A 14663-nucleotide genomic window follows, 5' to 3' on the forward strand; every position below is an offset into this window, starting at 1 on the left:
AGTCTGATGCAAATATTCTTTATCTTGATTTTGCTGTGGTTTTTCAGGCGTGTAAATTTATGAAAAGTCATCCAACTGTCTAGTTAAAATTGATGTATCTTATTGTATGTAAATTGTGTCTCAGTAAAGTTGGCTCAAAGAAAAAGAATATACTAACTTGCTACTAAATTATAAAGAAAAAGAATGTACTAAACTTTGCCCTCAAACTCCAGGGTCCTTCACTGTGATTATTCTAGCAGAGCTTGGCAAGGGCTTCCTGTATAGTATGCTAAACAGACAAGACACTTCAAACACTATTAGATTCTTTTAGTTACAAGGCATATGGGCAAAATGTGTTGTGGCATGAATAAGATTCTCCTGCTTTGGACCCCATTCAAAGACAGTAGCCTATGCATTACTGAGAAACAGGGTCAGAGGAGCACATTGTTATGTGGCATATGTTGCCTTCAAAATCCATAGAGGGACAACTAAAGTATTATTTGTTCTTAGTAGTGAGATGTGCATGGTGCAGCAATTTTTCTTTCCACTTTTAAGGGGATATTCTGATATTATCCAGACATCTGGACTTCTAGAGACATCTCTGAGATTCCTGAATTTCCAATGGATGCATCTCCTTCTACCCTCTGACATACATACGTGTTACAGGGCATCTAGAGTATTTGCTTCTTCCTGATCACCTGGTCTGTTAGCATGACATCATCTAAATTGCATAAAGTTTTGTAAGTTAAAAGGAGAGTCAAAAGACTTGCTGTTCTAAATTTTAGTATAAAACAGAAGAATTAATGTAGTCCCAAGACCAGGAATGGTGAATACTGTTATTCCTGCCAGGCAAAAGAAAACTTCTTCTGAGAGAGCAAATGCATTTGCCAGATCAATAGACACATGGCAAACCCACAGAGTGAAGAGACATGTCTACAACAGCAGCGTCAATTGTAATCATCACCTGATAACACTTAAAATAATACACTGCCATTCTGCAAGATCCATCTGTCTTTTACATAGGACAAATGAACCAGTTAACTAGAGATGTGATAGAGATCACCACCTTTGCAACTTTAAAGTCTTTCTTGGTGGAATAACTTGTGCTATGTCCCCCCAGGATGTGGCATTGCCCTGAGTTCATTACTTACTATGGAGCAGGGTGACGCAAAAGCCTCCACTTTACCCATCTTATCATAAAAGCCCTTGCTCTGCAAGCCAAAGAGCCAATGTGGTGGCTGAGAATCCTTATTCAAACTACATCCTTAAGAACTATGGAAGTAACAAAGGGATATGTTCATGAACACACTGGGCCCACTATGAGAAGTGGCCCAAATTCCATTTCTCAGTGGACTCCCACAAACACCCACTTTTACTTACGGATTGTGGTGATTTTTCTGGAACCCTAATGATTAGCATTAGTTCAGAGAGAATCAGTGTCCAATAATTCCTAAAACGTCCAGATCATTTTCTTTTTCTAGGGCAAAATTATTTATAACTTGCTGCAGCTTCCTTGGAGGAACTGGAATGAAAATTTAGAGTTCTCTGACTGTGATCCCTGGACCAGCAGCATCAGCATCATCTGGGAACTTCTCAAAAATGAAAATTCCTGGGACCCGCCCCAGATCCACTTAGTCATGAACTCTGGACATGAGACCTAGCAAAATGCATTTTAACAAGCCCATCAAGGGTTTCTGGTACACACTGAAATTTGAGATCCATTGATTTAAAGTATATGTATTATATTTGTTATGGTATGACCATTTTTCCTCTCTCCAAGCGTGAACATCCTTCCTACTCCAAGGGGCTCTGGGTTTGTGAACTGATTCAGGTGTGAGAATTGTGTGATGGGCTATGACTATGATGTGACTAAGTTAGACCTCTGTTCACCAAACCTACAGCTCTTAGAGTTATGAGATTGTGTCAGACCTTAGTTAGATGCTCACTTTTTTTTTTTTTTTTGCTTCTAAGATTCCCTGATCAACTAGGTATTGCCAACTTCTGAAGATTTCCTGCGTCTAAGCCATTCTAATGACTACTCTAGCCCTGCTGCCTGTTATAGTAACCACAGCTACTTGTCTCTGGAGTGAAAGTGGCAATACATGACTTCTGACCCATCACCCCCTTGGAAAGTCAGGGAACCCATGTCAAGGACAATAATGTATCTAACCTGTCATCAGTCTTTTGAGGACAGATACTACAACACTCATCAAGGATACAGTTGCTCCCTTCACCACTGTTTTTTAAACCATGAAATGAAGCTAATCACATGATAAATGTCCTCCAATACCCCTACCACCACCATGAGTCTTTCCAGTCATTGTTCTACATCATACTAAGGAATTTCTTGCATCTCCTCTTCACTCATTTTAGGCCACTGTTCCATTTTTTTTTTCTTTTTTTTTTTTTCTGTGTGCTAGTCCTTATAAACTGTTCCATTTTTAATTAAACAATTTTTTAACCATTCCCAGATGCTCTGTATAGCTCACTGAATCCAGAATCTTTTGTAAGTATACTCATATAGAAAATTCAGGGCAATCTAAAATGATGCCCCTCTCTCCTTGATCCAGCATCCTCAGGGTCCACTCCTACACATAGCCACCTCCCGCAGGTTTTTCTAATATAAATTAGCAAGATCCTCCTATTGTATTTTGATGTATAAGCCTTCTCTTTTATATTTTTGTAATTGTCCTCCTGGACCAGTGGTCCTCAACCTTTTTGGCACCAGGGACTAGTTTCATGGAAGACAGTTTTTCCACGGACAGTGGGGGTAGGGGGAGGAGCAGCAGCTGTAAATACAGATGAAGCTTCATTTGCTGGCCTGCTGCTCACCTCCTGCTGTGCAGCCCTTAGGAAGACAATTTTTCCATGGAGAGGGTTGGGGAGGTGGGGGAAGGAGGAGCTCAGGCGGTGATGCACTGCCTAGTTCCTAACAGGCCACAGATAGGACGCTGGCTGCGGCCTGGGGCTTGGGGACCACAGTCCTGGACCATGCCAAGATCTGACTCTAGTCAGTTCTGGAGGACATAAGGAATAGTGGGAGTGGAGAAGGGAGCACTGCTTTCCCTTGAGAGGTAACCATCTCAGATGAAGTCTTCCAGTAACGAAGCACCCATCTCATCAGACGGAGAAGGGGCCATTTCTGCAGGGAAGGGAAGCTCAGTGTGGGCTGGGAAATGGAGTTTGCATGATCTTCCAAATCTTACCATATGTTACCATGCAAATTTTTGATGTCCTATCCTTTCCAGATCAATCTCTAACTTTCAAGTAAGGGACATGATAAGGCTGAGAATTAAAGCTATTTTGTTATGTAGTGATTTGTAGGACCAGATTCTTTTTCTGGTTTTTCAGCTACCTCAACTGAAAAGAGATAAGATTTTTTTCCAAGAGAAAAGATATTCTTTTTCGGGAAGTTATAGAAAGCCTCTTATCTCTGACCATGCCTTGATCCAGGAATTTAAAACCCTAAGCCTGTCTTATTTTTCTTTCAGCTCTCCATAAAACTAAGGGCTTGACATTAGTAAAATACTTTTGCTACTGCAAGGGCAGGAAAACCAAATGCTTCCATGTCTATGAACACAGAGACAGCAGAAGTGCAGCCTCCAAGTCTCCTGTGATGCATCTCTTGGAGGAGGCTAAGTTCATGTTTGGACCAGGGCGGTGTGAGGAAGTCTGACAAAGGAGCCTTAACTTCCCGGTACCCACCGTGCAGCAAAGCCTGCTACAGAGGAGTTGGGATAGGGTTGAGTGAACCTGTCTGCCATATAAGCTATAGTAGGCAATACTCAAAAATCAGGAAAATTCACATAAAAATATGATTTTTGGACTTAATCAGAATGTCTGACCAAACAGGGTCCAAAGACCTACATGGTCACAACTGAGAAGGGCTGACTGACACACCTGTCACGTGCTTAACACTCCTAGTTGTTTCTTACATCTGCTGTCTTCCATTTGACCATCCCCTGTTGCCCCTTGAGTTTATGATCCCCTGCACTAGTTCCTCGCTCAGCCCTTGTCAGGGCCAAAGCCCAGGAAAAGTAGGGCTGATCCATACCAGGACGATAAATGTCTTTTGAAGAGGGAGATTTCTCCTCCTTCCCCCAAACCAGCCAGACCTTCCAGGAGTGATTTTACAAGCTCCCTAGCCAATAGGGAGAATTTTCTGGCTCCATAAAGACTAAGAAATTCAACAAGAGGAAGAAAGACTGATGGCTCTGGGACAAAAGCCTTTGTTCACCCTCTAGGCAATACCAGGGCAACTTCTCTCCCAGGAAATGCCTCACCGTCATGAATGCCTCTCCCTTAACACTTTGTCACCTGGCAGCCCAGAGACCTCCATCTCTATGCCTTCCTTGTGACTTCTCCTGGCCTTGAATCTTCTTCCCATCTCAACGCCTCCTCCAGCCGGAGCCAGCGAAGCACTAATAGGCGAGGCCTAGAAGTCTTCCTCCAAGATAACAGATACATTTTTCCTGGTGACCATGATGGTTTAACCACAAATTCTCTGACCATTCTTCCCTCAAAAAGTGGAGCCTAATTCTTCTCCCCTTGAGTGTGGGCCAGAGTTACTGACTACTCTCTGAAAAATAAAATATGGTGGAAGTAATAGCATGTGACCTCAAGCCGAGGTCATAAAACGCACTGTGGCTTCCTCCACGCTCTTTCTCTTGGGCTGCTCACTCTGGGGGAAGCCAGGCTCCACGTCACGAGGACACTCAAGCAGTCCATGAAGAACTTCCAACAACCAGCACCTGTGAGTGAAGCATCTTGGATGTGAATCTTCCAGTGCCAATGAGGCCTCTGGATAGCCACGGCCCTCACCAAAATCCTAACTGCGACCTCATGAGAGGCCCTGCCAAGCTCTTCCAAATTCCTGACCCATACAAACTATGTGAGATGACGCATGTTTGTTGCTGTTTTCAGCCACTACGTTTTGGGATAATTTGTTACACAATAATAATTAACACGGTGACATCACAAACTCTTTTGCTGTCCAAGCTATGGGCATGGGAATTATGAGCCGGAGAGGGGGAACCATCTATGGCAGATCCTCGGGGAAGATATTCTGGGAAATGTGACCTTTCTTTAGATCGTACCTTTTTATAAACGGTGACAGCCCCCACTGTGTGATGTGGCTATTGATACCACTGGATTTAGAGGGAACTTTAGAACTGACAAAGAAATGTCTGACAAGTACTTCTTCACGTTTCCCTTCCGACAATTCTATGGGGCAGGCAGGGCAGGTATTGTTTTCCCCAATTTAAAGATGAGAAAACTCAGGCCCAGAGTTTCAAATGTCAAATGGCTAATATGTGACAAAGCCAGCGTTTGTATGGAGGCCGCTCTGATTCCACGTCTGGGTTGTCCCCACGGCCCCTTAAAAGTGCCATTCCTGTTATGTGGGTCCGTTAGATTCAACTCAGCCTATTTAACGGTAAGAGATGATATTTACAAAGTGCTCGGTGAGTGGTAAGGTTCTCATTAAACAGTGGCTTCTACTATTGTCGTGTTCCTGAATGCCAAGTGCTGGGAACACGGAGGTGAACAAGACCAGGCCCTTCTTTTAAGGAGCACGAGCTGGAAGGAGAAAGCGGGTTTTGCTTTATACGGTGCCTATGATATGCTCGGTACGCTGCATGCTGCAAGGATTGCGGGGGAAAGCTGGCAGCTCTGATTTTTAAAAAGAGAAAAGAAGGTTCCTGGTGGAAGTGTGGCTAGGTCAGGTGGACTAAGGCCAGGCTGGGATGCCCGGGGCCACTATGGATCAATGTTCCACCCTTCTCAAGTTCATGGACAACGTGCTCCCACCCCAGACACCCGCCCAGAGCTGGCACCCACAGAACAGGACGAAAATGGTGAGCAATAGGAACACCCCACTCTTCCATTTAGAGGAGAATTATTCCCTCATTTTCTTGGATCTAAAGTGACTTACTGAGGTGCAGGAATCAGCCAACACATCTTAGGAGAAAACACCTGGAATGAGACCCTACCTTAGCAGGGGTTACCCAGGAAAAGACTGTATTAAAATCACTTCCCAGAGTTTGCAGGACAGAGTGATGGGATTGGTTAGAGGTAGAAGGAGGCCCGAGGCAGAGGCGAAATGGAATAGCTCTTGTGGCCCATGGAGAGAAGATGAGGACGTTGGCAGTAGAGAATAGATTCTGTGACACCAAATACCTCCCACTAGGGTATCCAGAAGTCCCCTGGTGCCACCGATGGCTTTTGCTGAGGAAAGAATGAGGACTGCTCTGAGTGCCTGGGCCCTACACAAGCACCGAGGGTGGCCTGTTTTTATTTGATTACTCTTCTCTTGTGTGTGTGTGTGTGTGTGTGTGTTTATGGATCACCAAATTCCTGTCATTCTTTGTGTGCAACACCCATTAAACCTAAACTATTCTTCAAGACAAAGAAAACACCAGGTCTGGGGACACACGCCAGGGAGAAGTACATGACCTTCTCTTGCTGGGGCACTGATATTTTTAAAGCAGCAAATGTATGATATCGAATGTCCCATCGAGGCTCCCTCACTGAGCAGATCTTCTCAGTCCCAGAGAAGCAAAGTGGGAAATGCCCCCAAACGATTATGGGGGGCCGACAAAAACAGATGATCAAATTCCTCTCCCTAATCGGGAAGGCAGGGGATGGGGTGTGCATGTGTTTGAGAGAGGGAGGGGCGGGGAGGGAGACTGACAGTGAGCTGCTTGTCACGGCACTGGGAACCCACTCTTGTCCCCTTACAGATGCAGACGAGGACTGTCGGACTTCTGCTCACCCCCGTAAAAACACAAGACACAACACAGCTTCTCTCCAAGGACACATTCCTTCCAGAGGTCTTTGCCTCAAGGTAAAATGTGGACTATTTTGCCACCCCCCCCCCCTGCCCGGCACAGGCCCCTGCAGATGACAGCCCCCTTTGGCTCTGTGTGTCATGGAGGTCAGTGCCAAGGTGAATGGGCAGAGGGAGCGCCACGGTGCCCGGCCAGGGAAGCCAGGGCTGAGCAGGGGCACGGGGCCTGCTGAGCTCCCCTGCACCCCCCAGTGGGCTCTCTGCGGGCAGCTGCCATATCCTGCTTCTGACTCTCTGTTTCTCGGCAGCAAGTGAAGGCAAAGTGGAGGAAAGGGAAATGCGATCTCCAGTGGATTGCAATATTTTGCTGCTTCTAATCCTATTCAGGTGGTGACTGTAGCAAAAAGGGAAAACAGGCCAACATGCAGGATGGATGTAAACCCTGATTATTACCCCGATGAATGCATGCTGGCTGAATTGAATTCAAGTCCCAGTGATGCATTATTAATGGGCCTCAGGTTCCAACCCAGGGCTGGAGATGGGGCTCATGTGACGTGGGAGGGGAGGCCATGGGAGGCTCTCTCCCCGGAGAGGAGCTGGGCGGAGGGCGCAGACAGCCTCCGAGCCTGTCCCAGACCACAGCTGGCTGAGCGCCCGGCACCCCCGCCAGGACTGCCTACTGCACACCTGCACCCCTGCACCTCTGCTCTGCTTCCCTCAGGCCTGTGCTACAGGTGATTTATTCTCCCCTGGAGCCTCCGCAAGGCCAGACTTGGGGAGAGAGCGTGGGGGGACCACGCTCCATCTTCCCCACTCTCTAGTGAAGGACTCCCCGGTGAGGAGAGCTGAACACACTGTCTCGCATGAGTAATGCGTCTTCTCCTTTGCTCTTTTGAAGAGCTCAGAGCACCTAGCAGACAGGATGTTCTGCACCCTCCACGACTCCCGGAGGCAGAGGTAGGTTTTGATCCTCTCGCCCATTTTTTTTTTAATAGAGGAGGAAATGACAGCCCAGAGCAATAGACATCCCCAAGTCAGCTGGCTGTAGCAGAAGCCGAGTTGGGCTAGCAGGAAGCAGGCAGGAAGGGCTGACCCGGTGCGAGTCCTTCATGGAGGCAGAAAATCTCCGGGCCGATCCCATGCTCGTCACTATAGGCACATGGAATAGATTCTAACAATGTAAAAGTCCTCGTGTATGTTGTACCTTGCCCTAGAAGATAGGCAGCTAGTAGGTTTTTATGTCTGTCTGTTTTAACTATTAATAGCAAAGGGGTTCTCTTCTAAGAGGATACTACTGGCCATGTAGAAATATTATTGAAGCTCCACCCAAGCAGTTACAAAGCAAAGGAGAAGTACTGCTTCTTGCAAACTACAGTTCCAGGGAGGTCAGGAAATGAAGGCAACAATTCCCTCTCGGGTGTCTCTGGGAGATGATCCCCAGATTTTTCTGCCAAATGGATAGAACAAAAAGAGAGACCCAAGGTTCTGGGTTTCAAGGTTTGTCTATATGGTGGACTCGTGGCTGGATGATAATGACTAGTCTCTAATCTTTTGCCTTTATTTTGTGCAGACTCTTGCTAACCTATCTCACTGCCTCTGATCTTTCCTTCACCACACTACAGCAGGAATGATCTTTTCAAAAACCTAAATCAGCTCATGCCACTCCTGTGCTGAAAACAGACAATGGTTTTCCATAGTCTTCCAAACAAAACCTGAACTCCTTAGCTCAGCATGAAAGGCCCGTCTCTCCCGCCAGACTTATAAAACTGCCAACTCTTCTTTTGTTCACTCCATGCTCATTTATTCATTCATTTGTTCAGACATCGAACTGGAATTTATTGACTGGTTACTATCTCGGGGCCAGTTCACCAAGCACTGGGAATATACCCCTTGTGACCATGTCTAGAACATGATCTGACCAAGACTCATGGGCTCTGTTTCCATCCTTAGAACTTGTTTCCTCTCTGTCCACAGCTGCCTCCTTGCCTCCTTCACCAGCCAGCTTTACTGGGCCATGAGCTTTCTCCTTCTATATCCCTCCTGCCCCTCCCAAATGCCACGCTTGAGTGCTCTGATAGCACATAGTGCTGTAATGGGGAGTTAGTTCATCAGTTTTTCCACTTAGTGTATGAGCTTTCTGAGGGCAGGAACTTTGTCTTATTTATGACACCTAGCACAGGGCCCAGCTCATGGTAGGGGACTGTAGTGGTCACGGTTTCAATGAAACATTGACTTTGGCCAATGAGATGTGAGGAAAAGTCTGCCAGGGGAGCTTCTGGGAGAGAAACCTGGAAAGCAACTGTGCCTTGTTTTCTTCAGGGTGTCATATCTGGGAGTGATGCCTTGAACTGCTGCAGTCACCTTGCTGTCCAAGTGCAACTGGCTTTCGAAAGCCACCAATGATGAGGACAGCAGGGCAGAGAGATGGAGGGAACCTCAGCCCGAGATCATCCTACTTCCAAACTCGAAGTTACGTGAACAGCAGATTTCTTATAGCTTAAGCCATTCCACTGATTCCTTTTCCCTTCTCTTTTCTTCCTTCTTCTCCTCCTTCTCCCTTCTCTTTTCCTTCTTGTCTTCCTCCTTCTTCTCCTCCTTCTTCTTTTCCTTTCTTTTTCCTTCCAAAAATCTTCCAACTGATTTGAAGCTCAATGCCTATATTTTGCTGGCTTGACTGTGTAGGGCCCAGCAATTGGGTCAGACTTGCAGCATCTGGTGTTGATAGTTTCACCTGCCCTGCTAAACTATGGGCTCTCTGAGGCAGGAAATCTGTTGTCTAAAATTGTCCTTTCACTCTCCTTTCCCAAGTGTTTGCCTAATGTCTGTTACACAGTAAGGTGCTCCATAAACATTTGTAGAATTGCAGTCTTCAACTACCTTTTTTTCTTGTATCTTAATTCCAGTTTATCACTTATTTTTGTAGCACATAATTTTGTATTTTATTCTGTACTTTGTTCTCACATTGTTTCCCATTGGAAGTCTTACACTCCCCAGCAAGATGCTAAGGTCTTGAAGAACAGCCTCTGAGTCTCATCTCCTGCGTCTTTGGTGCCCCACAGGCTCTCAGCATTTGCAGGGCTCATAGGGGGCAGCTACTAACTGCATGACGGACCAACCCTCTGAAACCTCAGACAACATCGAATCTTACCTCAGTTCGCAGTTGTGCAATTTACGCTTGTGCCGACCACTAGTGCACAGTGGGCCCAGTTCCTTGATGATTGAAAGTCTTTCTTTCTTTCTTTCTTTCTTTCTTTCTTTCTTTCTTTCTTTCTTTCTTTCTTTCTTTCTTTCTTTCTTTCTTTCTTTCTTTCTTTCTTTCTAGATAGGGTCTCACTCTGTCACCCAGGCTGAGGTGCAGTGGCCATATAATGCTCACTGTAGCCTTGAATTCCTGGGCTCAAGTGATGATCCTCCTGCCTCAGGCTCCTGAATAGCTAGGGCTACAGGCGTGTGCCACCTCTCACCTTTTCCTTTTATCTCTTTTTTTTTTTTTTGAGACAGAATCTGGCTTTGTTGCCCGGGCTAGAGTGCTGTGGCATCAGCCTAGCTCACAGCAATCTCAAACTCCTGGGCTCAAGCAATCCTTCTGCCTCAGCCTCCTAAGTAGCTGGGACTACAGGCATCTGCCACCATGCCCGGCTAATTTTTTCTATATATTTTTAGCTGGCCAATTAATTTCTTTTTATTTTTAGTAGAGATGGATTCTCGCTCTTGCTCAGGCTGGTCTCGAACTCCTGAGCTCAAGCAATCCTACCATCTCAGCCTCCCAGAGTGCTAGGATTACAGGCGTGAGCCACCGCGCCCAGCCAATCACCTTTTACTTTACGCTATACTAAGCCAGGCATGAATATGGCATCAATAAAGGATTTGTGATTAATGGATGAGAATGTTAAAATGTTGTCTACCCACAGGTCACAATCCCTCAACGCTATTTTGCTAAACATAAACCTCTCAAAGACTGGTGTGGTAGGGGTGAAGCTGACAGTTTTTAGTATCTTACAGAGTAGGGGGTTATTTTTGGAAGGGACGCCACACACTGACATCCTTGTCCAGCCATCGTGATGACTTTGAAGTTATCTATGAGTACATGTAGGGAGCCCAGGTTTTTTTTTTTCAGTCTACCAGACATTTCTATTTTTGAAGCTCTCCTTCTTAAGCATATACTTCTGGGTCTCCAAAGAACCATGCACTCACAACTACTGTTTGCTGAGAGGGCCCTTGGCACTCTGTGTTCTGTCCTTAAGAAGTCCTCTGACAAGATGCTCCAGCTGCCTGCGTTTCATGCCTGGCCACATGACTAATATTCAAGAGTACAGCTCAGCACTTTAAATTATTTACACCAACTCCCAACAAATAACCAACTGGGGAGAGGTAAATATAGGGGCCTATGCATTCCCATTCCTTCACTGCCACTTTAAACAGAGTTTCTCCTATCTTGGTGATGGATTTTGACCCTAGTTATAACACAGTACCTCCCAGAGACATTTTAAAACCTAAAAACCAAGAGAAAATAGGGATTGAGTAAGAGTCAACAAATCTTTCCTCATTTTTTCCTCCTTATTTTATTTATCCGAGTGGTCCAGCTCCTCTCTCCAAATCTGATGAACAGGTTTTCCCTTTGAAGAATGGTTATGCATTCTTTGCCTCATTTAGCTTCCACCTGAGCATGGAGGTGGGGGAGGTGACGGGAGGCGGTGAATCACATGTACGTTTATGTGTCAAGAGATTCCACAATGTATAGAAGGGAATGCCAGAAAGCTGGGCTTTAAAACTTAATCTCCTAAGTCAGTGCTCTACCACCAATGAAAATATTCTGATTTAAGACAACTTTTGACATGTGAGGCAGTGTGCTACATGCCCCAGGGGATGCGAAGATGTGTAAGACCCTCCAGGGATGTTGTGGGCTATATACAGTTCAAAAAAGGGGGAAAAACTTCTTACTTTTTCAAAATGTATTTCTTTTTTATTATAAAAGGAATTCACTGTCATGAAATTCACTGTCATTTCTACTTTATATAAAGTAGAAATGTATTATAAAGCAAAATTTCCACCTTCCTATCTCTAATGCCAGGGATAGACACTATTAAGAATTTTGTTGTAGGCCAGGCATGGTGGCTCACACCTGTTTATAGCACTCTGGGTGGCCGAGGTGGGAAGATTGCTTGAGCTCAGAAGTTCAAGATCAGCCTGAGCAAAAAATTGAAAAGTTAGCCAGGTGTGGTAGCACTCACTTATAGTCCCAGCTACTCTGGAGACTGAAGCAGGAGGATGGCTTGAGCCAGGAGTTTAAGGTTGCAGTGAGCTATGATGAGTCTACTGCACTCTAGCCTGATGGCAGAGCAAGACTTTAAAAAAAAGAAAAGAATTTTGTTGTAGCCTTTCAGAATTTTTATGCATATAGAAACATGCATTCTTAATTGGTAATTGGCTCATGTGATACTGTTTTCTAACCCATATCATTATATATAGACATCTTATCCTGGTTTGACTTTTCACCGGCTGTATAATATTCCATCATGTGTGTGTAACATATTGTCTCCCATTGACAGGACATTTCAGTTCTCTTTTTACTCCTTTGGAAACAGTGATGCAGTGAATACCCTGGTGCATTTACTGTTTTTTACACTTGTTAAACCAGCTTCTGCTTGGGGAAATAAAGGAAGATTTCAGAGAAAAGGTGGAATTTGGGTAGAGCCAGGGGAAGGGAAGAACACAAGCAAGAGGGGAAGGAACAAGGTATATTCAGGGCTCTGTTGATAGAATTTTTGGGTTGATGTGTAAGTTGTGTGGTCTCAATCTTCAGTAACTGATTCCTACCGAACAAAAAAGTTGGGATGAAGGGGCAGTTTGCAAGGGAATGTCAGTTCAGGGTCAGATACATTGAATTTGCAGCAACGCCATGTCTATCTGTGCATGAAAGGTCTTGGGCGGAGGGGAACCACCAGAGACTGGAAGGGACCCGACTGTGCAGGAAGCACTGGGAAAGCTAAGACTCATGAAGGGACATTGTGCAAAGATGATTCGACAGGGCTTGCGTGTGAAGGAGCTCAATGGAGTGTACAGGCACAGTTTCCTCCTCCATAAAATGGGGACCATTCCCATGCCCCAGGGGTGTCACGAACACCGAGCAAAATAATGGGTAAACTTTCAATAGGTAACAGTCACCACTAATACAACATTTAATTTGGTCATGAACTTTCTCCCTCGTTCCCCAAATAATGGCTTTCAGAGTTGCTGGTTTACGGCATGAAGAGTGTGGATTACAACGACCTTTTCAGATAGCAGCTGCGAAGTCGCCGAAGGGGGCTGGCTGTGTTTTCTCAGTGATTCAGTGGAAACTTAAGAGCTACCTCCAAGATTTGTATCTGGACTAAATACTTCGGGGCACTTTCCCACCTGCGGTTGCTGAGTTAGGTTGTGTCCCTTTTATCTACCTCAATCCCCCCTTCTCCACCCACTACACCACCAAGTTACAGAGACTTGTTTTTGTTTCTGGAGGAGAGAGGAAGGATGGGAAGGCACACTCTATAAATATTTAGGTCGTTTCAGAATTATGTGCTATTCAAAGCGCCTTCAAGTACTGGGGTTCCTCGAAACAAAAACTCGGTCTTCCCGCTCTGCTGTGTCCGGTTCGGCAGGAGCCTGGACATGAACCACGCACCTCGCGTGCACGACACTCAGCCGTGGGAGGGGAAGGAATGACGCCTGAGAGTGGACAGCTAAGTGCCTGGCCCCGCTGGCTCTTCATCTAGCAGGGGCCGCTTTCTGCGCCTCGGCTTTCTTATCAGCAAAACGAGAGGGTTGAACGCGATGTCTTTATGTCCCCTGTTTGCAGGGTATCACAGCCTCTGGTCACAGGGGCATTGATGTGGCATCGATGGGGCAGTATGGTGAGGCCTGCTTTGCAGATTTGAAAATGGAAACCCAAAGAGGTGAGTGGCTTGGCTACACTGAATGTGGTTCCCTGAGAGATGAGACCAGAACCAGATGTCCCCCAGCTGATTTCTAATGGGAACACTGTCTTCTGAAAGCTTCTGAGTTCCACTGGGGGAGAGACAGAAGGTCAGGTGCCTGTGGAACCAAAACACCGTCCACCCCTGCAGCCACAGCTCTGAAGCAGACCACTCACATCTCTTCACTTCTCCATTCCCCTTCTCACTCTTCTTCCAGATGCTCCGAACTACTTCAAGTTCTCCTGGGCCCCACTTTCTTTCACCTCCTGCTCTTTGCATAAACTAGGGATTTTTTTTCCTTATTAATCCTTTTCCCACGTGAACTCTTACTCCCCCTTCAGGTTTTCATGCCGTCACTGCCTCTTCCAGATAGCTTTCCCTGACCCAAGTCCACAATGGGCTAGATCCACCTGTTGTGATAATAGTATTTACCACCCCACATGGTAAATGCTTGTTAACTCCTGTCACAGATGGAAAACACACTTGATAGTCCACAAATCAAAGTGGCTTAAACAAGATAAAGGTTTAATTTCTTTCATGTAACGTGAGGTTTGATGATAGGCTGTCCCGAGTTGGTACGGTAGCTGTGCGGTCAACTGGTTCTTGAAGCTTTTTGTCCCAATATCCTTAGTGTTACCTCATGACTGCAAGACGGCTGTTGGAGTGTGAGCCATTGCATCCATGGAAGGGGCAGGGGCAAAAGGACATAACTCCTACAGGAGTCAGCCCCTGTTAATGAACTTTTCTGTAATCTCTACCAAGAGACAGCTATCCACTGCCTGTCCTTAGCTGGTCAGTGCAGTCTTTTAGCAGCCTGAGAAGCACCACGTGCCCGTGGCAAAGTAGAAGACAGAGCTGTTGCGTGAGCAGAAGGAAGATCACCCAAGCTACTCAAGGTGTGGCAGGCAGTCCTGTCAGTCTGCGAGCAGATGAACACGGAAACG

This window comes from Microcebus murinus, chromosome 12 (genome assembly GCF_040939455.1).
Source record: "Microcebus murinus isolate Inina chromosome 12, M.murinus_Inina_mat1.0, whole genome shotgun sequence".
In the NCBI taxonomy this organism is placed as follows: Eukaryota; Metazoa; Chordata; class Mammalia; order Primates; family Cheirogaleidae; genus Microcebus; species Microcebus murinus.